We start from the raw sequence: 24,605 nt of genomic DNA, 5'->3' as shown, positions 1-24,605 counted from the left end.
TCTCCACAAATGGACTTTTCAGGATCCTTGGGTGGCTCCGTAGTTTGAAACCAATTCTGGTTATCGCATCTCGGCCTTTTGGCTAAGATCAAGTGTAGTATCTGTTCTTATCAGTTTAATATCTGATAAGTCCCCTATCTGGGGACCATATATTAAATGGATTTTTAGAACAGGGAGATGGAAAAAGAGCTTGCTCTGTCCACTCCACGCATTGACCTGGTATTGCAGTATCTCCAGGACCGGTGCACCCCTTCTTTAATGCAGTTTCTAAAATCAGAAAGAATTGAATTCAATGTTTTTTGTTCATTTTGCTTGTTTGTCGGATTTTGGGATGGACTCTTTGGCTTTGTTTTTCTTCTCCTCATTGGATTTTTCATGTTCAAAGTTGCAGAAGCCAGATTACAAGCTCATTTTGGTTCAACTTCAGCAACTGTGCATTGCATTGCCATGTAATGTGATGCAATGCTATCTTTCTAGCTCTCCCTTTTTACTTCCTTTTGGATAAACAGACATATTAGGCAAGCATTTTGGAGCTTTCACCTAAATAACTACAGGTGGTGAGATAAGCTGCACAATATAATTGACCTTTCAGTATATTGTTGCACACACACCATCTATTTAGCAAATGCCCTTGTTATCAACAGCAGCCTTTTAAACTCACCTGAGCTAACAGGTATGTGCGCTGGTTACTCTGCTGCGCTTAAAATTTCTTTTTTGGTTTGCTACAATGCCTTTTCTGAAACGTTGTCTCCTTCTGCTGGAACACTGACTTCTTTCATTTAATGCCTGCAGACTATAAAAGAGAACCCAACCCAAAAAGTTTGGTTGATTAGTCTGTGGCATTCTGTTAAACTGTTGCTTATGGCGGTCTCTGTGAGCTTCTCAGCGACATTCAGCCAGCCAGGTATCCTGCCTGCAGTAGATGGAATGTGGCAATGGAACGCTGGCTGCGCGTGTCATAATAGGCTCTGAGCCTTTATATACCTGTGCACAGCAGCAGCCACCTTCAGTCTGCTGCTGGACAGCCAGCAGCAGCAGCAGCAGGAGAGGTATGTAATCAGGAGCCCTCCTGCTAAGGGTAGACAGCTGCTCGTTCCACCCCACCCCCCACCTTAATTGGTTCTCCTCCCTTCCAACGGTGTTGAGGCGGGTGGGAACAGCAGGGGGTGAAGGTGCTGTGTTTAAAGAGGTGGAGTTATGCAGATCTAAAACGCGTGGATTGCAGCAGCAGCAAGCCGAAAAGTGCAGGCATGTAAGGGATCTAGAGGTTGACAACATGTCTTCTTAACGGGAGTCCAGGAGCTCATCTCCACAAATGGACTTTTCAGGATCCTTGGGTGGCTCCGTAGTTTGAAACCAATTCTGGTTATCGCATCTCGGCCTTTTGGCTAAGATCAAGTGTAGTATCTGTTCTTATCAGTTTAATATCTGATAAGTCCCCTATCTGGGGACCATATATTAAATGGATTTTTAGAACAGGGAGATGGAAAAAGAGCTTGCTCTGTCCACTCCACGCATTGACCTGGTATTGCAGTATCTCCAGGACCGGTGCACCCCTTCTTTAATGCAGTTTCTAAAATCAGAAAGAATTGAATTCAATGTTTTTTGTTCATTTTGCTTGTTTGTCGGATTTTGGGATGGACTCTTTGGCTTTGTTTTTCTTCTCCTCATTGGATTTTTCATGTTCAAAGTTGCAGAAGCCAGATTACAAGCTCATTTTGGTTCAACTTCAGCAACTGTGCATTGCATTGCCATGTAATGTGATGCAATGCTATCTTTCTAGCTCTCCCTTTTTACTTCCTTTTGGATAAACAGACATATTAGGCAAGCATTTTGGAGCTTTCACCTAAATAACTACAGGTGGTGAGATAAGCTGCACAATATAATTGACCTTTCAGTATATTGTTGCACACACACCATCTATTTAGCAAATGCCCTTGTTATCAACAGCAGCCTTTTAAACTCACCTGAGCTAACAGGTATGTGCGCTGGTTACTCTGCTGCGCTTAAAATTTCTTTTTTGGTTTGCTACAATGCCTTTTCTGAAACGTTGTCTCCTTCTGCTGGAACACTGACTTCTTTCATTTAATGCCTGCAGACTATAAAAGAGAACCCAACCCAAAAAGTTTGGTTGATTAGTCTGTGGCATTCTGTTAAACTGTTGCTTATGGCGGTCTCTGTGAGCTTCTCAGCGACATTCAGCCAGCCAGGTATCCTGCCTGCAGTAGATGGAATGTGGCAATGGAACGCTGGCTGCGCGTGTCATAATAGGCTCTGAGCCTTTATATACCTGTGCACAGCAGCAGCCACCTTCAGTCTGCTGCTGGACAGCCAGCAGCAGCAGCAGCAGGAGAGGTATGTAATCAGGAGCCCTCCTGCTAAGGGTAGACAGCTGCTCGTTCCACCCCACCCCCCGCCTTAATTGGTTCTCCTCCCTTCCAACGGTGTTGAGGCGGGTGGGAACAGCAGGGGGTGAAGGTGCTGTGTTTAAAGAGGTGGAGTTATGCAGATCTAAAACGCGTGGATTGCAGCAGCAGCAAGCCGAAAAGTGCAGGCATGTAAGGGATCTAGAGGTTGACAACATGTCTTCTTAACGGGAGTCCAGGAGCTCATCTCCACAAATGGACTTTTCAGGATCCTTGGGTGGCTCCGTAGTTTGAAACCAATTCTGGTTATCGCTTCTCGGCCTTTTGGCTAAGATCAAGTGTAGTATCTGTTCTTATCAGTTTAATATCTGATACGTCCCCTATCTGGGGACCATATATTAAATGGATTTTTAGAACAGGGAGATGGAAAAAGAGCTTGCTCTGTCCACTCCACGCATTGACCTGGTATTGCAGTATCTCCAGGACCGGTGCACCCCTTCTTTAATGCAGTTTCTAAAATCAGAAAGAATTGAATTCAATGTTTTTTGTTCATTTTGCTTGTTTGTCGGATTTTGGGATGGACTCTTTGGCTTTGCTTTTCTTCTCCTCATTGGATTTTTCATGTTCAAAGTTGCAGAAGCCAGATTACAAGCTCATTTTGGTTCAACTTCAGCAACTGTGCATTGCATTGCCATGTAATGTGATGCAATGCTATCTTTCTAGCTCTCCCTTTTTACTTCCTTTTGGATAAACAGACATATTAGGCAAGCATTTTGGAGCTTTCACCTAAATAACTACAGGTGGTGAGATAAGCTGCACAATATAATTGACCTTTCAGTATATTGTTGCACACACACCATCTATTTAGCAAATGCCCTTGTTATCAACAGCAGCCTTTTAAACTCACCTGAGCTAACAGGTATGTGCGCTGGTTACTCTGCTGCGCTTAAAATTTCTTTTTTGGTTTGCTACAATGCCTTTTCTGAAACGTTGTCTCCTTCTGCTGGAACACTGACTTCTTTCATTTAATGCCTGCAGACTATAAAAGAGAACCCAACCCAAAAAGTTTGGTTGATTAGTCTGTGGCATTCTGTTAAACTGTTGCTTATGGCGGTCTCTGTGAGCTTCTCAGCGACATTCAGCCAGCCAGGTATCCTGCCTGCAGTAGATGGAATGTGGCAATGGAACGCTGGCTGCGCGTGTCATAATAGGCTCTGAGCCTTTATATACCTGTGCACAGCAGCAGCCACCTTCAGTCTGCTGCTGGACAGTCAGCAGCAGCAGCAGCAGGAGAGGTATGTAATCAGGAGCCCTCCTGGTAAGGGTAGACAGCTGCTCGTTCCACCCCACCCCCCGCCTTAATTGGTTCTCCTCCCTTCCAACGGTGTTGAGGCGGGTGGGAACAGCAGGGGGTGAAGGTGCTGTGTTTAAAGAGGTGGAGTTATGCAGATCTAAAACGCGTGGATTGCAGCAGCAGCAAGCCGAAAAGTGCAGGCATGTAAGGGATCTAGAGGTTGACAACATGTCTTCTTAACGGGAGTCCAGGAGCTCATCTCCACAAATGGACTTTTCAGGATCCTTGGGTGGCTCCGTAGTTTGAAACCAATTCTGGTTATCGCTTCTCGGCCTTTTGGCTAAGATCAAGTGTAGTATCTGTTCTTATCAGTTTAATATCTGATACGTCCCCTATCTGGGGACCATATATTAAATGGATTTTTAGAACAGGGAGATGGAAAAAGAGCTTGCTCTGTCCACTCCACGCATTGACCTGGTATTGCAGTATCTCCAGGACCGGTGCACCCCTTCTTTAATGCAGTTTCTAAAATCAGAAAGAATTGAATTCAATGTTTTTTGTTCATTTTGCTTGTTTGTCGGATTTTGGGATGGACTCTTTGGCTTTGCTTTTCTTCTCCTCATTGGATTTTTCATGTTCAAAGTTGCAGAAGCCAGATTACAAGCTCATTTTGGTTCAACTTCAGCAACTGTGCATTGCATTGCCATGTAATGTGATGCAATGCTATCTTTCTAGCTCTCCCTTTTTACTTCCTTTTGGATAAACAGACATATTAGGCAAGCATTTTGGAGCTTTCACCTAAATAACTACAGGTGGTGAGATAAGCTGCACAATATAATTGACCTTTCAGTATATTGTTGCACACACACCATCTATTTAGCAAATGCCCTTGTTATCAACAGCAGCCTTTTAAACTCACCTGAGCTAACAGGTATGTGCGCTGGTTACTCTGCTGCGCTTAAAATTTCTTTTTTGGTTTGCTATAATGCCTTTTCTGAAACGTTGTCTCCTTCTGCTGGAACACTGACTTCTTTCATTTAATGCCTGCAGACTATAAAAGAGAACCCAACCCAAAAAGTTTGGTTGATTAGTCTGTGGCATTCTGTTAAACTGTTGCTTATGGCGGTCTCTGTGAGCTTCTCAGCGACATTCAGCCAGCCAGGTATCCTGCCTGCAGTAGATGGAATGTGGCAATGGAACGCTGGCTGCGCGTGTCATAATAGGCTCTGAGCCTTTATATACCTGTGCACAGCAGCAGCCACCTTCAGTCTGCTGCTGGACAGCCAGCAGCAGCAGCAGCAGGAGAGGTATGTAATCAGGAGCCCTCCTGCTAAGGGTAGACAGCTGCTCGTTCCACCCCACCCCCCGCCTTAATTGGTTCTCCTCCCTTCCAACGGTGTTGAGGTGGGTGGGAACAGCAGGGGGTGAAGGTGCTGTGTTTAAAGAGGTGGAGTTATGCAGATCTAAAACGCGTGGATTGCAGCAGCAGCAAGCCGAAAAGTGCAGGCATGTAAGGGATCTAGAGGTTGACAACATGTCTTCTTAACGGGAGTCCAGGAGCTCATCTCCACAAATGGACTTTTCAGGATCCTTGGGTGGCTCCGTAGTTTGAAACCAATTCTGGTTATCGCTTCTCGGCCTTTTGGCTAAGATCAAGTGTAGTATCTGTTCTTATCAGTTTAATATCTGATACGTCCCCTATCTGGGGACCATATATTAAATGGATTTTTAGAACAGGGAGATGGAAAAAGAGCTTGCTCTGTCCACTCCACGCATTGACCTGGTATTGCAGTATCTCCAGGACCGGTGCACCCCTTCTTTAATGCAGTTTCTAAAATCAGAAAGAATTGAATTCAATGTTTTTTGTTCATTTTGCTTGTTTGTCGGATTTTGGGATGGACTCTTTGGCTTTGCTTTTCTTCTCCTCATTGGATTTTTCATGTTCAAAGTTGCAGAAGCCAGATTACAAGCTCATTTTGGTTCAACTTCAGCAACTGTGCATTGCATTGCCATGTAATGTGATGCAATGCTATCTTTCTAGCTCTCCCTTTTTACTTCCTTTTGGATAAACAGACATATTAGGCAAGCATTTTGGAGCTTTCACCTAAATAACTACAGGTGGTGAGATAAGCTGCACAATATAATTGACCTTTCAGTATATTGTTGCACACACACCATCTATTTAGCAAATGCCCTTGTTATCAACAGCAGCCTTTTAAACTCACCTGAGCTAACAGGTATGTGCGCTGGTTACTCTGCTGCGCTTAAAATTTCTTTTTTGGTTTGCTACAATGCCTTTTCTGAAACGTTGTCTCCTTCTGCTGGAACACTGACTTCTTTCATTTAATGCCTGCAGACTATAAAAGAGAACCCAACCCAAAAAGTTTGGTTGATTAGTCTGTGGCATTCTGTTAAACTGTTGCTTATGGCGGTCTCTGTGAGCTTCTCAGCGACATTCAGCCAGCCAGGTATCCTGCCTGCAGTAGATGGAATGTGGCAATGGAACGCTGGCTGCGCGTGTCATAATAGGCTCTGAGCCTTTATATACCTGTGCACAGCAGCAGCCACCTTCAGTCTGCTGCTGGACAGCCAGCAGCAGCAGCAGCAGGAGAGGTATGTAATCAGGAGCCCTCCTGCTAAGGGTAGACAGCTGCTCGTTCCACCCCACCCCCCGCCTTAATTGGTTCTCCTCCCTTCCAACGGTGTTGAGGCGGGTGGGAACAGCAGGGGGTGAAGGTGCTGTGTTTAAAGAGGTGGAGTTATGCAGATCTAAAACGCGTGGATTGCAGCAGCAGCAAGCCGAAAAGTGCAGGCATGTAAGGGATCTAGAGGTTGACAACATGTCTTCTTAACGGGAGTCCAGGAGCTAATCTCCACAAATGGACTTTTCAGGATCCTTGGGTGGCTCCGTAGTTTGAAACCAATTCTGGTTATCGCTTCTCGGCCTTTTGGCTAAGATCAAGTGTAGTATCTTTCGAAAAGGCGGTTTTGGATGTTGGCCGCCCTAGTAGATTGATACATTATGCACACTGGGGTTTAGGCGCTTGTTAGTACGCCAGGTGGCTACTATAGTCATCTGGTGGAAAGCATGGCCCCCCAGGATCGACGCCATTGGGCCGGGGAAGATCGAAAGCCCGAAGTGTGAAGTGCCCCAGGAGTGGTGACCCTGGGGTGCCTTAACTCACTGGGATTGGGAACCCCACTTGAGTTTATGGCACATTTGCACTAGCACTTCAATATTTCTTTCTTCACACACACCCTTATTCCGGGCCTTCTGGCCTTAGGATGGGGAATTTTTCAATTCCCGGTCGAAGGTCCGGGCAGTATTATACTGTGAAACCTTCACTATTTATTTAAATTTCTTTGTCACTGTGTGTCCACTTATTCACGTGTGTTACGTCCTACTAGGATTTTGTCGGGATGCGGTTCCCTTACGGGTTCCTCTCTTGGCAGGTCTAGGGGGGGAGTGTGTGGCCATCAGGTTCCGCTCCCCCCTGAACCCCCTTGGCTCTCCTCTTTCGGGAGGAGAGCGTTGTTGGCTCCCCTCTTCCGGGAGGGGAGCACAGTCTTTGGCTCCCAGTGCCTTGCTCGGGTGAGAACTCGGGCAGGTGCTGGGGGTAAGATTGGGTCGCCTCTGGCTCCGGCTGGAGGTGGCTATTTGTCCCTGTTCCTCGCTGTGGCCTTCTGGCTCGGAGGGACGGGGAATGGTTTGGGGGACCCTTCTCCTTTTGGAGAGGGTTTCAAGAAGACCAGCATCCTAGTGCACTTTTTTTGTGGCACTTGTCACTTTTTTAAGCGCACTCGGGTTTTGTACACGAATTCGGGCTTTCGATAAAAAAAAAAAAAAATCTGTTCTTATCAGTTTAATATCTGATACGTCCCCTATCTGGGGACCATATATTAAATGGATTTTTAGAACAGGGAGATGGAAAAAGAGCTTGCTCTGTCCACTCCACGCATTGACCTGGTATTGCAGTATCTCCAGGACCGGTGCACCCCTTCTTTAATGCAGTTTCTAAAATCAGAAAGAATTGAATTCAATGTTTTTTGTTCATTTTGCTTGTTTGTCGGATTTTGGGATGGACTCTTTGGCTTTGCTTTTCTTCTCCTCATTGGATTTTTCATGTTCAAAGTTGCAGAAGCCAGATTACAAGCTCATTTTGGTTCAACTTCAGCAACTGTGCATTGCATTGCCATGTAATGTGATGCAATGCTATCTTTCTAGCTCTCCCTTTTTACTTCCTTTTGGATAAACAGACATATTAGGCAAGCATTTTGGAGCTTTCACCTAAATAACTACAGGTGGTGAGATAAGCTGCACAATATAATTGACCTTTCAGTATATTGTTGCACACACACCATCTATTTAGCAAATGCCCTTGTTATCAACAGCAGCCTTTTAAACTCACCTGAGCTAACAGGTATGTGCGCTGGTTACTCTGCTGCGCTTAAAATTTCTTTTTTGGTTTGCTACAATGCCTTTTCTGAAACGTTGTCTCCTTCTGCTGGAACACTGACTTCTTTCATTTAATGCCTGCAGACTATAAAAGAGAACCCAACCCAAAAAGTTTGGTTGATTAGTCTGTGGCATTCTGTTAAACTGTTGCTTATGGCGGTCTCTGTGAGCTTCTCAGCGACATTCAGCCAGCCAGGTATCCTGCCTGCAGTAGATGGAATGTGGCAATGGAACGCTGGCTGCGCGTGTCATAATAGGCTCTGAGCCTTTATATACCTGTGCACAGCAGCAGCCACCTTCAGTCTGCTGCTGGACAGCCAGCAGCAGCAGCAGCAGGAGAGGTATGTAATCAGGAGCCCTCCTGCTAAGGGTAGACAGCTGCTCGTTCCACCCCACCCCCCGCCTAAATTGGTTCTCCTCCCTTCCAACGGTGTTGAGGCGGGTGGGAACAGCAGGGGGTGAAGGTGCTGTGTTTAAAGAGGTGGAGTTATGCAGATCTAAAACGCGTGGATTGCAGCAGCAGCAAGCCGAAAAGTGCAGGCATGCAAGGGATCTAGAGGTTGACAACATGTCTTCTTAACGGGAGTCCAGGAGCTCATCTCCACAAATGGACTTTTCAGGATCCTTGGGTGGCTCCGTAGTTTGAAACCAATTCTGGTTATCGCTTCTCGGCCTTTTGGCTAAGATCAAGTGTAGTATCTGTTCTTATCAGTTTAATATCTGATACGTCCCCTATCTGGGGACCATATATTAAATGGATTTTTAGAACAGGGAGATGGAAAAAGAGCTTGCTCTGTCCACTCCACGCATTGACCTGGTATTGCAGTATCTCCAGGACCGGTGCACCCCTTCTTTAATGCAGTTTCTAAAATCAGAAAGAATTGAATTCAATGTTTTTTGTTCATTTTGCTTGTTTGTCGGATTTTGGGATGGACTCTTTGGCTTTGCTTTTCTTCTCCTCATTGGATTTTTCATGTTCAAAGTTGCAGAAGCCAGATTACAAGCTCATTTTGGTTCAACTTCAGCAACTGTGCATTGCATTGCCATGTAATGTGATGCAATGCTATCTTTCTAGCTCTCCCTTTTTACTTCCTTTTGGATAAACAGACATATTAGGCAAGCATTTTGGAGCTTTCACCTAAATAACTACAGGTGGTGAGATAAGCTGCACAATATAATTGACCTTTCAGTATATTGTTGCACACACACCATCTATTTAGCAAATGCCCTTGTTATCAACAGCAGCCTTTTAAACTCACCTGAGCTAACAGGTATGTGCGCTGGTTACTCTGCTGCGCTTAAAATTTCTTTTTTGGTTTGCTACAATGCCTTTTCTGAAACGTTGTCTCCTTCTGCTGGAACACTGACTTCTTTCATTTAATGCCTGCAGACTATAAAAGAGAACCCAACCCAAAAAGTTTGGTTGATTAGTCTGTGGCATTCTGTTAAACTGTTGCTTATGGCGGTCTCTGTGAGCTTCTCAGCGACATTCAGCCAGCCAGGTATCCTGCCTGCAGTAGATGGAATGTGGCAATGGAACGCTGGCTGCGCGTGTCATAATAGGCTCTGAGCCTTTATATACCTGTGCACAGCAGCAGCCACCTTCAGTCTGCTGCTGGACAGCCAGCAGCAGCAGCAGCAGGAGAGGTATGTAATCAGGAGCCCTCCTGCTAAGGGTAGACAGCTGCTCGTTCCACCCCACCCCCCGCCTAAATTGGTTCTCCTCCCTTCCAACGGTGTTGAGGCGGGTGGGAACAGCAGGGGGTGAAGGTGCTGTGTTTAAAGAGGTGGAGTTATGCAGATCTAAAACGCGTGGATTGCAGCAGCAGCAAGCCGAAAAGTGCAGGCATGTAAGGGATCTAGAGGTTGACAACATGTCTTCTTAACGGGAGTCCAGGAGCTCATCTCCACAAATGGACTTTTCAGGATCCTTGGGTGGCTCCGTAGTTTGAAACCAATTCTGATTATCGCTTCTCGGCCTTTTGGCTAAGATCAAGTGTAGTATCTGTTCTTATCAGTTTAATATCTGATACGTCCCCTATCTGGGGACCATATATTAAATGGATTTTTAGAACAGGGAGATGGAAAAAGAGCTTGCTCTGTCCACTCCACGCATTGACCTGGTATTGCAGTATCTCCAGGACCGGTGCACCCCTTCTTTAATGCAGTTTCTAAAATCAGAAAGAATTGAATTCAATGTTTTTTGTTCATTTTGCTTGTTTGTCGGATTTTGGGATGGACTCTTTGGCTTTGCTTTTCTTCTCCTCATTGGATTTTTCATGTTCAAAGTTGCAGAAGCCAGATTACAAGCTCATTTTGGTTCAACTTCAGCAACTGTGCATTGCATTGCCATGTAATGTGATGCAATGCTATCTTTCTAGCTCTCCCTTTTTACTTCCTTTTGGATAAACAGACATATTAGGCAAGCATTTTGGAGCTTTCACTTAAATAACTACAGGTGGTGAGATAAGCTGCACAATATAATTGACCTTTCAGTATATTGTTGCACACACACCATCTATTTAGCAAATGCCCTTGTTATCAACAGCAGCCTTTTAAACTCACCTGAGCTAACAGGTATGTGCGCTGGTTACTCTGCTGCACTTAAAATTTCTTTTTTGGTTTGCTACAATGCCTTTTCTGAAACGTTGTCTCCTTCTGCTGGAACACTGACTTCTTTCATTTAATGCCTGCAGACTATAAAAGAGAACCCAACCCAAAAAGTTTGGTTGATTAGTCTGTGGCATTCTGTTAAACTGTTGCTTATGGCGGTCTCTGTGAGCTTCTCAGCGACATTCAGCCAGCCAGGTATCCTGCCTGCAGTAGATGGAATGTGGCAATGGAACGCTGGCTGCGCGTGTCATAATAGGCTCTGAGCCTTTATATACCTGTGCACAGCAGCAGCCACCTTCAGTCTGCTGCTGGACAGCCAGCAGCAGCAGCAGCAGTAGAGGTATGTAATCAGGAGCCCTCCTGCTAAGGGTAGACAGCTGCTCGTTCCACCCCACCCCCCGCCTTAATTGGTTCTCCTCCCTTCCAACGGTGTTGAGGCGGGTGGGAACAGCAGGGGGTGAAGGTGCTGTGTTTAAAGAGGTGGAGTTATGCAGATCTAAAACGCGTGGATTGCAGCAGCAGCAAGCCGAAAAGTGCAGGCATGTAAGGGATCTAGAGGTTGACAACATGTCTTCTTAACGGGAGTCCAGGAGCTCATCTCCACAAATGGACTTTTCAGGATCCTTGGGTGGCTCCGTAGTTTGAAACCAATTCTGGTTATCGCTTCTCGGCCTTTTGGCTAAGATCAAGTGTAGTATCTGTTCTTATCAGTTTAATATCTGATACGTCCCCTATCTGGGGACCATATATTAAATGGATTTTTAGAACAGGGAGATGGAAAAAGAGCTTGCTCTGTCCACTCCACGCATTGACCTGGTATTGCAGTATCTCCAGGACCGGTGCACCCCTTCTTTAATGCAGTTTCTAAAATCAGAAAGAATTGAATTCAATGTTTTTTGTTCATTTTGCTTGTTTGTCGGATTTTGGGATGGACTCTTTGGCTTTGCTTTTCTTCTCCTCATTGGATTTTTCATGTTCATAGTTGCAGAAGCCAGATTACAAGCTCATTTTGGTTCAACTTCAGCAACTGTGCATTGCATTGCCATGTAATGTGATGCAATGCTATCTTTCTAGCTCTCCCTTTTTACTTCCTTTTGGATAAACAGACATATTAGGCAAGCATTTTGGAGCTTTCACCTAAATAACTACAGGTGGTGAGATAAGCTGCACAATATAATTGACCTTTCAGTATATTGTTGCACACACACCATCTATTTAGCAAATGCCCTTGTTATCAACAGCAGCCTTTTAAACTCACCTGAGCTAACAGGTATGTGCGCTGGTTACTCTGCTGCGCTTAAAATTTCTTTTTTGGTTTGCTACAATGCCTTTTCTGAAACGTTGTCTCCTTCTGCTGGAACACTGACTTCTTTCATTTAATGCCTGCAGACTATAAAAGAGAACCCAACCCAAAAAGTTTGGTTGATTAGTCTGTGGCATTCTGTTAAACTGTTGCTTATGGCGGTCTCTGTGAGCTTCTCAGCGACATTCAGCCAGCCAGGTATCCTGCCTGCAGTAGATGGAATGTGGCAATGGAACGCTGGCTGCGCGTGTCATAATAGGCTCTGAGCCTTTATATACCTGTGCACAGCAGCAGCCACCTTCAGTCTGCTGCTGGACAGCCAGCAGCAGCAGCAGCAGGAGAGGTATGTAATCAGGAGCCCTCCTGCTAAGGGTAGACAGCTGCTCGTTCCACCCCACCCCCCGCCTTAATTGGTTCTCCTCCCTTCCAACGGTGTTGAGGCGGGTGGGAACAGCAGGGGGTGAAGGTGCTGTGTTTAAAGAGGTGGAGTTATGCAGATCTAAAACGCGTGGATTGCAGCAGCAGCAAGCCGAAAAGTGCAGGCATGTAAGGGATCTAGATGTTGACAACATGTCTTCTTAATGGGAGTCCAGGAGCTCATCTCCACAAATGGACTTTTCAGGATCCTTGGGTGGCTCCGTAGTTTGAAACCAATTCTGGTTATCGCTTCTCGGCCTTTTGGCTAAGATCAAGTGTAGTATCTGTTCTTATCAGTTTAATATCTGATACGTCCCCTATCTGGGGACCATATATTAAATGGATTTTTAGAACAGGGAGATGGAAAAAGAGCTTGCTCTGTCCACTCCACGCATTGACCTGGTATTGCAGTATCTCCAGGACCGGTGCACCCCTTCTTTAATGCAGTTTCTAAAATCAGAAAGAATTGAATTCAATGTTTTTTGTTCATTTTGCTTGTTTGTCGGATTTTGGGATGGACTCTTTGGCTTTGCTTTTCTTCTCCTCATTGGATTTTTCATGTTCAAAGTTGCAGAAGCCAGATTACAAGCTCATTTTGGTTCAACTTCAGCAACTGTGCATTGCATTGCCATGTAATGTGATGCAATGCTATCTTTCTAGCTCTCCCTTTTTACTTCCTTTTGGATAAACAGACATATTAGGCAAGCATTTTGGAGCTTTCACCTAAATAACTACAGGTGGTGAGATAAGCTGCACAATATAATTGACCTTTCAGTATATTGTTGCACACACACCATCTATTTAGCAAATGCCCTTGTTATCAACAGCAGCCTTTTAAACTCACCTGAGCTAACAGGTATGTGCGCTGGTTACTCTGCTGCGCTTAAAATTTCTTTTTTGGTTTGCTACAATGCCTTTTCTGAAACGTTGTCTCCTTCTGCTGGAACACTGACTTCTTTCATTTAATGCCTGCAGACTATAAAAGAGAACCCAACCCAAAAAGTTTGGTTGATTAGTCTGTGGCATTCTGTTAAACTGTTGCTTATGGCGGTCTCTGTGAGCTTCTCAGCGACATTCAGCCAGCCAGGTATCCTGCCTGCAGTAGATGGAATGTGGCAATGGAACGCTGGCTGCGCGTGTCATAATAGGCTCTGAGCCTTTATATACCTGTGCACAGCAGCAGCCACCTTCAGTCTGCTGCTGGACAGCCAGCAGCAGCAGCAGCAGTAGAGGTATGTAATCAGGAGCCCTCCTGCTAAGGGTAGACAGCTGCTCGTTCCACCCCACCCCCCGCCTTAATTGGTTCTCCTCCCTCCCAACGGTGTTGAGGCGGGTGGGAACAGCAGGGGGTGAAGGTGCTGTGTTTAAAGAGGTGGAGTTATGCAGATCTAAAACGCGTGGATTGCAGCAGCAGCAAGCCGAAAAGTGCAGGCATGTAAGGGATCTAGAGGTTGACAACATGTCTTCTTAACGGGAGTCCAGGAGCTCATCTCCACAAATGGACTTTTCAGGATCCTTGGGTGGCTCCGTAGTTTGAAACCAATTCTGGTTATCGCTTCTCGGCCTTTTGGCTAAGATCAAGTGTAGTATCTTTCGAAAAGGCGGTTTTGGATGTTTGCCGCCCTAGTAGATTGATACATTATGCACACTGGGGTTTAGGCGCTTGTTAGTACGCCAGGTGGCTAATATAGTCATCTGGTGGAAAGCATGGCCCCCCAGGATCGACGCCATTGGGCCGGGGAAGATCGAAAGCCCGAAGTGTGAAGTGCCCCAGGAGTGGTGACCCTGGGGTGCCTTAACTCACTGGGATTGGGAACCCCACTTGAGTTTATGGCACATTTGCACTAGCACTTCAATATTTCTTTCTTCACACACACCCTTATTCCGGGCCTTCTGGCCTTAGGATGGGGAATTTTTCAATTCCCGGTCGAAGGTCCGGGCAGTATTATACTGTGAAACCTTCACTATTTATTTAATTTTTTTTTGTCACTGTGTGTCCACTTTTTCACGTGTGTCCACGTCCTTACTAGGATTTTGTCGGGATGCGGTTCCCTTACGGGTTCCTCTCTTGGCAGGTCTAGGGGGGGCGTGTGTGGCCATCAGGTTCCGCTCCCCCCTGAACCCCCCTGGCTCTCCTCTTTTGGGAGGAGAGCGTTGTTGGCTCCCCTCTTCCGGGAGGGGAGCACAGTCTTTGGCTCCCAGTGCCTTGCTCGGGTGAGAACTCGGGCAGGTATTGAGGGTAAGATTGGGTCGCCTCTGGCTCCGGCTGGAGGTGGCTATTTGTCCCTGTGCCTCGCTGTGGCCTTCTGGCACGGAGGGACGGGGAATGGTTTGGGGGACCCTTCTCCTTTTGGAGAAGGTTTCAAGAAGACCAGCATCCTAGTGCACTTTTTTTTGTGGCACTTGTCACTTTTTTAAGCGCACTCGGGTTTTGTACACGAATTCGGGCTTTCGATAAAAAAAAAAAAATCTGTTCTTATCAGTTTAATATCTGATACGTCCCCTATCTGGGGACCATATATTAAATGGATTTTTAGAACAGGGAGATGGAAAAAGAGCTTGCTCTGTCCACTCCACGCATTGACCTGGTATTGCAGTATCTCCAGGACCGGTGCACCCCTTCTTTAATGCAGTTTCTAAAATCAGAAAGAATTGAATTCAATGTTTTTTGTTCATTTTGCTTGTTTGTCGGATTTTGGGATGGACTCTTTGGCTTTGCTTTTCTTCTCCTCATTGGATTTTTCATGTTCAAAGTTGCAGAAGCCAGATTACAAGCTCATTTTGGTTCAACTTCAGCAACTGTGCATTGCATTGCCATGTAATGTGATGCAATGCTATCTTTCTAGCTCTCCCTTTTTACTTCCTTTTGGATAAACAGACATATTAGGCAAGCATTTTGGAGCTTTCACCTAAATAACTACAGGTGGTGAGATAAGCTGCACAATATAATTGACCTTTCAGTATATTGTTGCACACACACCATCTATTTAGCAAATGCCCTTGTTATCAACAGCAGCCTTTTAAACTCACCTGAGCTAACAGGTATGTGCGCTGGTTACTCTGCTGCGCTTAAAATTTCTTTTTTGGTTTGCTACAATGCCTTTTCTGAAACGTTGTCTCCTTCTGCTGGAACACTGACTTCTTTCATTTAATGCCTGCAGACTATAAAAGAGAACCCAACCCAAAAAGTTTGGTTGATTAGTCTGTGGCATTCTGTTAAACTGTTGCTTATGGCGGTCTCTGTGAGCTTCTCAGCGACATTCAGCCAGCCAGGTATCCTGCCTGCAGTAGATGGAATGTGGCAATGGAACGCTGGCTGCGCGTGTCATAATAGGCTCTGAGCCTTTATATACCTGTGCACAGCAGCAGCCACCTTCAGTCTGCTGCTGGACAGCCAGCAGCAGCAGCAGCAGGAGAGGTATGTAATCAGGAGCCCTCCTGCTAAGGGTAGACAGCTGCTCGTTCCACCCCACCCCCCGCCTTAATTGGTTCTCCTCCCTTCCAACGGTGTTGAGGCGGGTGGGAACAGCAGGGGGTGAAGGTGCTGTGTTTAAAGAGGTGGAGTTATGCAGATCTAAAACGCGTGGATTGCAGCAGCAGCAAGCCGAAAAGTGCAGGCATGTAAGGGATCTAGAGGTTGACAACATGTCTTCTTAACGGGAGTCCAGGAGCTCATCTCCACAAATGGACTTTTCAGGATCCTTGGGTGGCTCCGTAGTTTGAAACCAATTCTGGTTATCGCTTCTCGGCCTTTTGGCTAAGATCAAGTGTAGTATCTTTCGAAAAGGCGGTTTTGGATGTTTGCCGCCCTAGTAGATTGATACATTATGCACACTGGGGTTTAGGCGCTTGTTAGTACGCCAGGTGGCTAATATAGTCATCTGGTGGAAAGCATGGCCCCCCAGGATCGACGCCATTGGGCCGGGGAAGATCGAAAGCCCGAAGTGTGAAGTGCCCCAGGAGTGGTGACCCTGGGGTGCCTTAACTCACTGGGATTGGGAACCCCACTTGAGTTTATGGCACATTTGCACTAGCACTTCAATATTTCTTTCTTCACACACACCCTTATTCCGGGCCTTCTGGCCTTAGGATGGGGAATTTTTCAATTCCCGGTCGAAGGTCCGGGCAGTATTATACTGTGAAACCTTCACTATTTATTTAATTTTTTTTTGTCACTGTGTGTCCACTTTTTCACGTGTGTCCACGTCCTTACTAGGATTTTGTCGGGATGCGGTTCCCTTACGGGTTCCTCTCTTGGCAGGTCTAGGGGGGGCGTGTGTGGCCATCAGGTTCCGCTCCCCCCTGAACCCCCCTGGCTCTCCTCTTTTGGGAGGAGAGCGTTGTTGGCTCCCCTCTTCCGGGAGGGGAGCACAGTCTTTGGCTCCCAGTGCCTTGCTCGGGTGAGAACTCGGGCAGGTATTGAGGGTAAGATTGGGTCGCCTCTGGCTCCGGCTGGAGGTGGCTATTTGTCCCTGTGCCTCGCTGTGGCCTTCTGGCACGGAGGGACGGGGAATGGTTTGGGGGACCCTTCTCCTTTTGGAGAAGGTTTCAAGAAGACCAGCATCCTAGTGCACTTTTTTTTGTGGCACTTGTCACTTTTTTAAGCGCACTCGGGTTTTGTACACGAATTCGGGCTTTCGATAAAAAAAAAAAAATCTGTTCTTATCAGTTTAATATCTGATACGTCCCCTATCTGGGGACCATATATTAAATGGATTTTTAGAACAGGGAGATGGAAAAAGAGCTTGCTCTGTCCACTCCACGCATTGACCTGGTATTGCAGTATCTCCAGGACCGGTGCACCCCTTCTTTAATGCAGTTTCTAAAATCAGAAAGAATTGAATTCAATGTTTTTTGTTCATTTTGCTTGTTTGTCGGATTTTGGGATGGACTCTTTGGCTTTGCTTTTCTTCTCCTCATTGGATTTTTCATGTTCAAAGTTGCAGAAGCCAGATTACAAGCTCATTTTGGTTCAACTTCAGCAACTGTGCATTGCATTGCCATGTAATGTGATGCAATGCTATCTTTCTAGCTCTCCCTTTTTACTTCCTTTTGGATAAACAGACATATTAGGCAAGCATTTTGGAGCTTTCACCTAAATAACTACAGGTGGTGAGATAAGCTGCACAATATAATTGACCTTTCAGTATATTGTTGCACACACACCATCTATTTAGCAAATGCCCTTGTTATCAACAGCAGCCTTTTAAACTCACCTGAGCTAACAGGTATGTGCGCTGGTTACTCTGCTGCGCTTAAAATTTCTTTTTTGGTTTGCTACAATGCCTTTTCTGAAACGTTGTCTCCTTCTGCTGGAACACTGACTTCTTTCATTTAATGCCTGCAGACTATAAAAGAGAACCCAACCCAAAAAGTTTGGTTGATTAGTCTGTGGCATTCTGTTAAACTGTTGCTTATGGCGGTCTCTGTGAGCTTCTCAGCGACATTCAGCCAGCCAGGTATCCTGCCTGCAGTAGATGGAATGTGGCAATGGAACGCTGGCTGCGCGTGTCATAATAGGCTCTGAGCCTTTATATACCTGTGCACAGCAGCAGCCACCTTCAGTCTGCTGCTGGACAGCCAGCAGCAGCAGCAGCAGGAGAGGTATGTAATCAGGAGCCCTCCTGCTAAGGGTAGACAGCTGCTCGTTCCACCCCACCCCCCGCCTTAATTGGTTCTCCTCCCTTCCAACGGTGTTGAGGCGGGTGGGAACAGCAGGGGGTGAAGGTGCTGTGTTTAAAGAGGTGGAGTTATGCAGATCTAAAACGCGTGGATTGCAGCAGCAGCAAGCCGAAAAGTGCAGGCATGTAAGGGATCTAGAGGTTGACAACATGTCTTCTTAACGGGAGTCCAGGAGCTCATCTCCACAAATGGACTTTTCAGGATCCTTGGGTGGCTCCGTAGTTTGAAACCAATTCTGGTTATCGCTTCTCGGCCTTTTGGCTAAGATCAAGTGTAGTATCTGATTTGCACAGCGCCTGTTGACTGCCCTTGAGGACGACCTGAGGAACTCTGTCCCCAGGGCGAGCCTATCGCACCATTCTGTGCTTTATGGACTCTTCCCTGGGGTTCATACCGTCGGAGCCATCCAGGAGGCTTGGCGCCTTATGAACTGCTTCAAGGATGCCGCTTGGGTCGCCAGGAACTGGCTCATCTTGAGGAGGGAGAGGATGTCCATCCAGGACTGACGCAGGCTGATCCACAGCCTGCTCAGAGACTATTCCATCGAGGACGGTCCGGAGGACGAGGATGAGGACTAAACCCCTCCTCCCCCTCTCCCCTTATGTGTCTTGTCTTTCAATAAAGCTTCGGGCCTGTGATTTTCCCCTCCCCATCCCCTTTTTCCCAATCCCCATCCCTTATCACGGTTCGTCGTACTGTATTGATTGACATGCTTTTTCTTTCAGATTGAGTGTTTTGTGTAGCATAGGGGTGTGATGTGTCTAGTTAGTGCGTCGTATCCTCATGCTATGTAAATATGATGTAGAATTCTGGGTGTACTGGGCTGCGGCACTGTACACTGTCTGTTAACTTATTTTTTGTGCTAATAAAAGATATATTCAATCAAAAAATCTGTTCTTATCAGTTTAATATCTGATACGTCCCCTATCTGGGGACCATATATTAAATGGATTTTTAGAACAGGGAGATGGAAAAAGAGCTTGCTCTGTCCACTCCACGCATTGACCTGGTATTGCAGTATCTCCAGGACCGGTGCACCCCTTCTTTAATGCAGTTTCTAAAATCAGAAAGAATTGAATTCAATGTTTTTTGTTCATTTTGCTTGTTTGTCGGATTTTGGGATGGACTCTTTGGCTTTGCTTTTCTTCTCCTCATTGGATTTTTCATGTTCAAAGTTGCAGAAGCCAGATTACAAGCTCATTTTGGTTCAACTTCAGCAACTGTGCATTGCATTGCCATGTAATGTGATGCAATGCTATCTTTCTAGCTCTCCCTTTTTACTTCCTTTTGGATAAACAGACATATTAGGCAAGCATTTTGGAGCTTTCACCTAAATAACTACAGGTGGTGAGATAAGCTGCACAATATAATTGACCTTTCAGTATATTGTTGCACACACACCATCTATTTAGCAAATGCCCTTGTTATCAACAGCAGCCTTTTAAACTCACCTGAGCTAACAGGTATGTGCGCTGGTTACTCTGCTGCGCTTAAAATTTCTTTTTTGGTTTGCTACAATGCCTTTTCTGAAACGTTGTCTCCTTCTGCTGGAACACTGACTTCTTTCATTTAATGCCTGCAGACTATAAAAGAGAACCCAACCCAAAAAGTTTGGTTGATTAGTCTGTGGCATTCTGTTAAACTGTTGCTTATGGCGGTCTCTGTGAGCTTCTCAGCGACATTCAGCCAGCCAGGTATCCTGCCTGCAGTAGATGGAATGTGGCAATGGAACGCTGGCTGCGCGTGTCATAATAGGCTCTGAGCCTTTATATACCTGTGCACAGCAGCAGCCACCTTCAGTCTGCTGCTGGACAGCCAGCAGCAGCAGGAGAGGTATGTAATCAGGAGCCCTCCTGCTAAGGGTAGACAGCTGCTCGTTCCACCCCACCCCCCGCCTTAATTGGTTCTCCTCCCTTCCAACGGTGTTGAGGCGGGTGGGAACAGCAGGGGGTGAAGGTGCTGTGTTTAAAGAGGTGGAGTTATGCAGATCTAAAACGCGTGGATTGCAGCAGCAGCAAGCCGAAAAGTGCAGGCATGTAAGGGATCTAGAGGTTGACAACATGTCTTCTTAATGGGAGTCCAGGAGCTCATCTCCACAAATGGACTTTTCAGGATCCTTGGGTGGCTCCGTAGTTTGAAACCAATTCTGGTTATCGCTTCTCGGCCTTTTGGCTAAGATCAAGTGTAGTATCTGTTCTTATCAGTTTAATATCTGATACGTCCCCTATCTGGGGACCATATATTAAATGGATTTTTAGAACAGGGAGATGGAAAAAGAGCTTGCTCTGTCCACTCCACGCATTGACCTGGTATTGCAGTATCTCCAGGACCGGTGCACCCCTTCTTTAATGCAGTTTCTAAAATCAGAAAGAATTGAATTCAATGTTTTTTGTTCATTTTGCTTGTTTGTCGGATTTTGGGATGGACTCTTTGGCTTTGCTTTTCTTCTCCTCATTGGATTTTTCATGTTCAAAGTTGCAGAAGCCAGATTACAAGCTCATTTTGGTTCAACTTCAGCAACTGTGCATTGCATTGCCATGTAATGTGATGCAATGCTATCTTTCTAGCTCTCCCTTTTTACTTCCTTTTGGATAAACAGACATATTAGGCAAGCATTTTGGAGCTTTCACCTAAATAACTACAGGTGGTGAGATAAGCTGCACAATATAATTGACCTTTCAGTATATTGTTGCACACACACCATCTATTTAGCAAATGCCCTTGTTATCAACAGCAGCCTTTTAAACTCACCTGAGCTAACAGGTATGTGCGCTGGTTACTCTGCTGCGCTTAAAATTTCTTTTTTGGTTTGCTACAATGCCTTTTCTGAAACGTTGTCTCCTTCTGCTGGAACACTGACTTCTTTCATTTAATGCCTGCAGACTATAAAAGAGAACCCAACCCAAAAAGTTTGGTTGATTAGTCTGTGGCATTCTGTTAAACTGTTGCTTATGGCGGTCTCTGTGAGCTTCTCAGCGACATTCAGCCAGCCAGGTATCCTGCCTGCAGTAGATGGAATGTGGCAATGGAACGCTGGCTGCGCGTGTCATAATAGGCTCTGAGCCTTTATATACCTGTGCACAGCAGCAGCCACCTTCAGTCTGCTGCTGGACAGCCAGCAGCAGCAGCAGCAGGAGAGGTATGTAATCAGGAGCCCTCCTGCTAAGGGTAGACAGCTGCTCGTTCCACCCCACCCCCCGCCTTAATTGGTTCTCCTCCCTTCCAACGGTGTTGAGGCGGGTGGGAACAGCAGGGGGTGAAGGTGCTGTGTTTAAAGAGGTGGAGTTATGCAGATCTAAAACGCGTGGATTGCAGCAGCAGCAAGCCGAAAAGTGCAGGCATGTAAGGGATCTAGAGGTTGACAACATGTCTTCTTAACGGGAGTCCAGGAGCTCATCTCCACAAATGGACTTTTCAGGATCCTTGGGTGGCTCCGTAGTTTGAAACCAATTCTGGTTATCGCTTCTCGGCCTTTTGGCTAAGATCAAGTGTAGTATCTTTCGAAAAGGCGGTTTTGGATGTTTGCCGCCCTAGTAGATTGATACATTATGCACACTGGGGTTTAGGCGCTTGTTAGTACGCCAGGTGGCTAATATAGTCATCTGGTGGAAAGCATGGCCCCCCAGGATCGACGCCATTGGGCCGGGGAAGATCGAAAGCCCGAAGTGTGAAGTGCCCCAGGAGTGGTGACCCTGGGGTGCCTTAACTCACTGGGATTGGGAACCCCACTTGAGTTTATGGCACATTTGCACTAGCACTTCAATATTTCTTTCTTCACACACACCCTTATTCCGGGCCTTCTGGCCTTAGGATGGGGAATTTTTCAATTCCCGGTCGAAGGTCCGGGCAGTATTATACTGTGAAACCTTCACTATTTATTTAATTTTTTTTTGTCACTGTGTGTCCACTTTTTCACGTGTGTCCACGTCCTTACTAGGATTTTGTCGGGATGCGGTTCCCTTACGGGTTCCTCTCTTGGCAGGTCTAGGGGGGGAGTGCGTGGCCATCAGGTTCCGCTCCCCCCTGAACCCCCCTGGCTCTCCTCTTTCGGGAGGAGAGCGTTGTTGGCTCCCCTCTTCCGGGAGGGGAGCACAGTCTTTGGCTCCCAGTGCCTTGCTCGGGTGAGAACTCGGGCAGGTATTGAGGGTAAGATTGGGTCGCCTCTGGCTACGGCTGGAGGTGGCTATTTGTCCCTGTGCCTCGCTGTGGCCTTCTGGCACGGAGGGACGGGGAATGGTTTGGGGGACCCTTCTCCTTTTGGAGAAGGTTTCAAGAAGACCAGCATCCTAGTGCACTTTTTTTTGTGGCACTTGTCACTTTTTTAAGCGCACTCGGGTTTTGTACACGAATTCGGGCTTTCGATAAAAAAAAAAAAATCTGTTCTTATCAGTTTAATATCTGATACGTCCCCTATCTGGGGACCATATATTAAATGGATTTTTAGAACAGGGAGATGGAAAAAGAGCTTGCTCTGTCCACTCCACGCATTGACCTGGTATTGCAGTATCTCCAGGACCGGTGCACCCCTTCTTTAATGCAGTTTCTAAAATCAGAAAGAATTGAATTCAATGTTTTTTGTTCATTTTGCTTGTTTGTCGGATTTTGGGATGGACTCTTTGGCTTTGCTTTTCTTCTCCTCATTGGATTTTTCATGTTCAAAGTTGCAGAAGCCAGATTACAAGCTCATTTTGGTTCAACTTCAGCAACTGTGCATTGCATTGCCATGTAATGTGATGCAATGCTATCTTTCTAGCTCTCCCTTTTTACTTCCTTTTGGATAAACAGACATATTAGGCAAGCATTTTGGAGCTTTCACCTAAATAACTACAGGTGGTGAGATAAGCTGCACAATATAATTGACCTTTCAGTATATTGTTGCACACACACCATCTATTTAGCAAATGCCCTTGTTATCAACAGCAGCCTTTTAAACTCACCTGAGCTAACAGGTATGTGCGCTGGTTACTCTGCTGCGCTTAAAATTTCTTTTTTGGTTTGCTACAATGCCTTTTCTGAAACGTTGTCTCCTTCTGCTGGAACACTGACTTCTTTCATTTAATGCCTGCAGACTATAAAAGAGAACCCAACCCAAAAAGTTTGGTTGATTAGTCTGTGGCATTCTGTTAAACTGTTGCTTATGGCGGTCTCTGTGAGCTTCTCAGCGACATTCAGCCAGCCAGGTATCCTGCCTGCAGTAGATGGAATGTGGCAATGGAACGCTGGCTGCGCGTCTCATAATAGGCTCTGAGCCTTTATATACCTGTGCACAGCAGCAGCCACCTTCAGTCTTCTGCTGGACAGCCAGCAGCAGCAGCAGCAGGAGAGGTATGTAATCAGGAGCCCTCCTGCTAAGGGTAGACAGCTGCTCGTTCCACCCCACCCCCCGCCTTAATTGGTTCTCCTCCCTTCCAACGGTGTTGAGGCGGGTGGGAACAGCAGGGGGTGAAGGTGCTGTGTTTAAAGAGGTGGAGTTATGCAGATCTAAAACGCGTGGATTGCAGCAGCAGCAAGCCGAAAAGTGCAGGCATGTAAGGGATCTAGAGGTTGACAACATGTCTTCTTAACGGGAGTCCAGGAGCTCATCTCCACAAATGGACTTTTCAGGATCCTTGGGTGGCTCCGTAGTTTGAAACCAATTCTGGTTATCGCTTCTCGGCCTTTTGGCTAAGATCAAGTGTAGTATCTTTCGAAAAGGCGGTTTTGGATGTTTGCCGCCCTAGTAGATTGATACATTATGCACACTGGGGTTTAGGCGCTTGTTAGTACGCCAGGTGGCTAATATAGTCATCTGGTGGAAAGCATGGCCCCCCAGGATCGACGCCATTGGGCCGGGGAAGATCGAAAGCCCGAAGTGTGAAGTGCCCCAGGAGTGGTGACCCTGGGGTGCCTTAACTCACTGGGATTGGGAACCACACTTGAGTTTATGGCACATTTGCACTAGCACTTCAATATTTCTTTCTTCACACACACCCTTATTCCGGGCCTTCTGGCCTTAGGATGGGGAATTTTTCAATTCCCGGTCGAAGGTCCGGGCAGTATTATACTGTGAAACCTTCACTATTTATTTAATTTTTTTTTGTCACTGTGTGTCCACTTTTTCACGTGTGTCCACGTCCTTACTAGGATTTTGTCGGGATGCGGTTCCCTTACGGGTTCCTCTCTTGGCAGGTCTAGGGGGGGAGTGTGTGGCCATCAGGTTCCGCTCCCCCCTGAACCCCCCTGGCTCTCCTCTTTCGCGAGGAGAGCGTTGTTGGCTCCCCTCTTCCGGGAGGGGAGCACAGTCTTTGGCTCCCAGTGCCTTGCTCGGGTGAGAACTCGGGCAGGTATTGAGGGTAAGATTGGGTCGCCTCTGGCTCCGGCTGGAGGTGGCTATTTGTCCCTGTGCCTCGCTGTGGCCTTCTGGCACGGAGGGACGGGGAATGGTTTGGGGGACCCTTCTCCTTTTGGAGAAGGTTTCAAGAAGACCAGCATCCT

The 24,605-nt window shown here is 46.3% G+C and overlaps 15 non-coding genes and 6 pseudogenes across 15 annotated transcripts; all 21 read left to right on the top strand.

The window, feature by feature from the left end:
* The first annotated feature begins 62 nt into the window (after positions 1-62).
* LOC141234020 (U2 spliceosomal RNA) lies at positions 63-253 on the top strand. The gene has a single exon (XR_012300043.1). It is a non-coding gene; the product is annotated as a U2 spliceosomal RNA (small nuclear RNA).
* A 1,115-nt stretch (positions 254-1,368) lies between these two features.
* LOC141234019 (U2 spliceosomal RNA) lies at positions 1,369-1,559 on the top strand. Its single transcript, XR_012300042.1, has one exon. It is a non-coding gene; the product is annotated as a U2 spliceosomal RNA (small nuclear RNA).
* A 1,115-nt stretch (positions 1,560-2,674) lies between these two features.
* Positions 2,675-2,865, top strand: LOC141233956 (U2 spliceosomal RNA). The gene has a single exon (XR_012299981.1). It is a non-coding gene; the product is annotated as a U2 spliceosomal RNA (small nuclear RNA).
* A 1,115-nt stretch (positions 2,866-3,980) lies between these two features.
* LOC141233955 (U2 spliceosomal RNA) lies at positions 3,981-4,171 on the top strand. Its single transcript, XR_012299980.1, has one exon. It is a non-coding gene; the product is annotated as a U2 spliceosomal RNA (small nuclear RNA).
* Positions 4,172-5,286: 1,115 nt separating this feature from the next.
* LOC141233954 (U2 spliceosomal RNA) lies at positions 5,287-5,477 on the top strand. The gene has a single exon (XR_012299979.1). It is a non-coding gene; the product is annotated as a U2 spliceosomal RNA (small nuclear RNA).
* A 1,115-nt stretch (positions 5,478-6,592) lies between these two features.
* Positions 6,593-6,684, top strand: LOC141234128 (U2 spliceosomal RNA; annotated as a pseudogene).
* Positions 6,685-7,474: 790 nt separating this feature from the next.
* Positions 7,475-7,661, top strand: LOC141234101 (U2 spliceosomal RNA). The gene has a single exon (XR_012300109.1). It is a non-coding gene; the product is annotated as a U2 spliceosomal RNA (small nuclear RNA).
* Positions 7,662-8,776: 1,115 nt separating this feature from the next.
* On the top strand, positions 8,777-8,967 carry LOC141233953 (U2 spliceosomal RNA). The gene has a single exon (XR_012299978.1). It is a non-coding gene; the product is annotated as a U2 spliceosomal RNA (small nuclear RNA).
* A 1,115-nt stretch (positions 8,968-10,082) lies between these two features.
* LOC141233952 (U2 spliceosomal RNA) lies at positions 10,083-10,273 on the top strand. The gene has a single exon (XR_012299977.1). It is a non-coding gene; the product is annotated as a U2 spliceosomal RNA (small nuclear RNA).
* A 1,115-nt stretch (positions 10,274-11,388) lies between these two features.
* Positions 11,389-11,579, top strand: LOC141233950 (U2 spliceosomal RNA). The gene has a single exon (XR_012299976.1). It is a non-coding gene; the product is annotated as a U2 spliceosomal RNA (small nuclear RNA).
* A 1,115-nt stretch (positions 11,580-12,694) lies between these two features.
* On the top strand, positions 12,695-12,885 carry LOC141233949 (U2 spliceosomal RNA). The gene has a single exon (XR_012299975.1). It is a non-coding gene; the product is annotated as a U2 spliceosomal RNA (small nuclear RNA).
* Positions 12,886-14,000: 1,115 nt separating this feature from the next.
* LOC141234124 (U2 spliceosomal RNA) lies at positions 14,001-14,092 on the top strand (annotated as a pseudogene).
* Positions 14,093-14,886: 794 nt separating this feature from the next.
* Positions 14,887-15,071, top strand: LOC141234086 (U2 spliceosomal RNA). Its single transcript, XR_012300100.1, has one exon. It is a non-coding gene; the product is annotated as a U2 spliceosomal RNA (small nuclear RNA).
* A 1,115-nt stretch (positions 15,072-16,186) lies between these two features.
* Positions 16,187-16,278, top strand: LOC141234123 (U2 spliceosomal RNA; annotated as a pseudogene).
* Positions 16,279-17,072: 794 nt separating this feature from the next.
* LOC141234085 (U2 spliceosomal RNA) lies at positions 17,073-17,257 on the top strand. Its single transcript, XR_012300099.1, has one exon. It is a non-coding gene; the product is annotated as a U2 spliceosomal RNA (small nuclear RNA).
* A 1,115-nt stretch (positions 17,258-18,372) lies between these two features.
* LOC141234117 (U2 spliceosomal RNA) lies at positions 18,373-18,511 on the top strand (annotated as a pseudogene).
* A 470-nt stretch (positions 18,512-18,981) lies between these two features.
* On the top strand, positions 18,982-19,174 carry LOC141234064 (U2 spliceosomal RNA). Its single transcript, XR_012300084.1, has one exon. It is a non-coding gene; the product is annotated as a U2 spliceosomal RNA (small nuclear RNA).
* A 1,109-nt stretch (positions 19,175-20,283) lies between these two features.
* LOC141233948 (U2 spliceosomal RNA) lies at positions 20,284-20,474 on the top strand. The gene has a single exon (XR_012299974.1). It is a non-coding gene; the product is annotated as a U2 spliceosomal RNA (small nuclear RNA).
* Positions 20,475-21,589: 1,115 nt separating this feature from the next.
* LOC141234122 (U2 spliceosomal RNA) lies at positions 21,590-21,681 on the top strand (annotated as a pseudogene).
* A 794-nt stretch (positions 21,682-22,475) lies between these two features.
* On the top strand, positions 22,476-22,660 carry LOC141234083 (U2 spliceosomal RNA). The gene has a single exon (XR_012300097.1). It is a non-coding gene; the product is annotated as a U2 spliceosomal RNA (small nuclear RNA).
* A 1,115-nt stretch (positions 22,661-23,775) lies between these two features.
* Positions 23,776-23,867, top strand: LOC141234120 (U2 spliceosomal RNA; annotated as a pseudogene).
* Positions 23,868-24,605: the final 738 nt, after the last annotated feature.

Source organism: Phyllobates terribilis, unplaced genomic scaffold (assembly GCF_046119375.1).
Source record: "Phyllobates terribilis strain yellow unplaced genomic scaffold, ASM4611937v1 Scaffold_629__1_contigs__length_933511, whole genome shotgun sequence".
Lineage (NCBI taxonomy): Eukaryota > Metazoa > Chordata > Amphibia > Anura > Dendrobatidae > Phyllobates > Phyllobates terribilis.
Note: the sequence above shows the minus strand (reverse complement) of the source record. Positions and strands in the feature narration are given on the sequence as shown.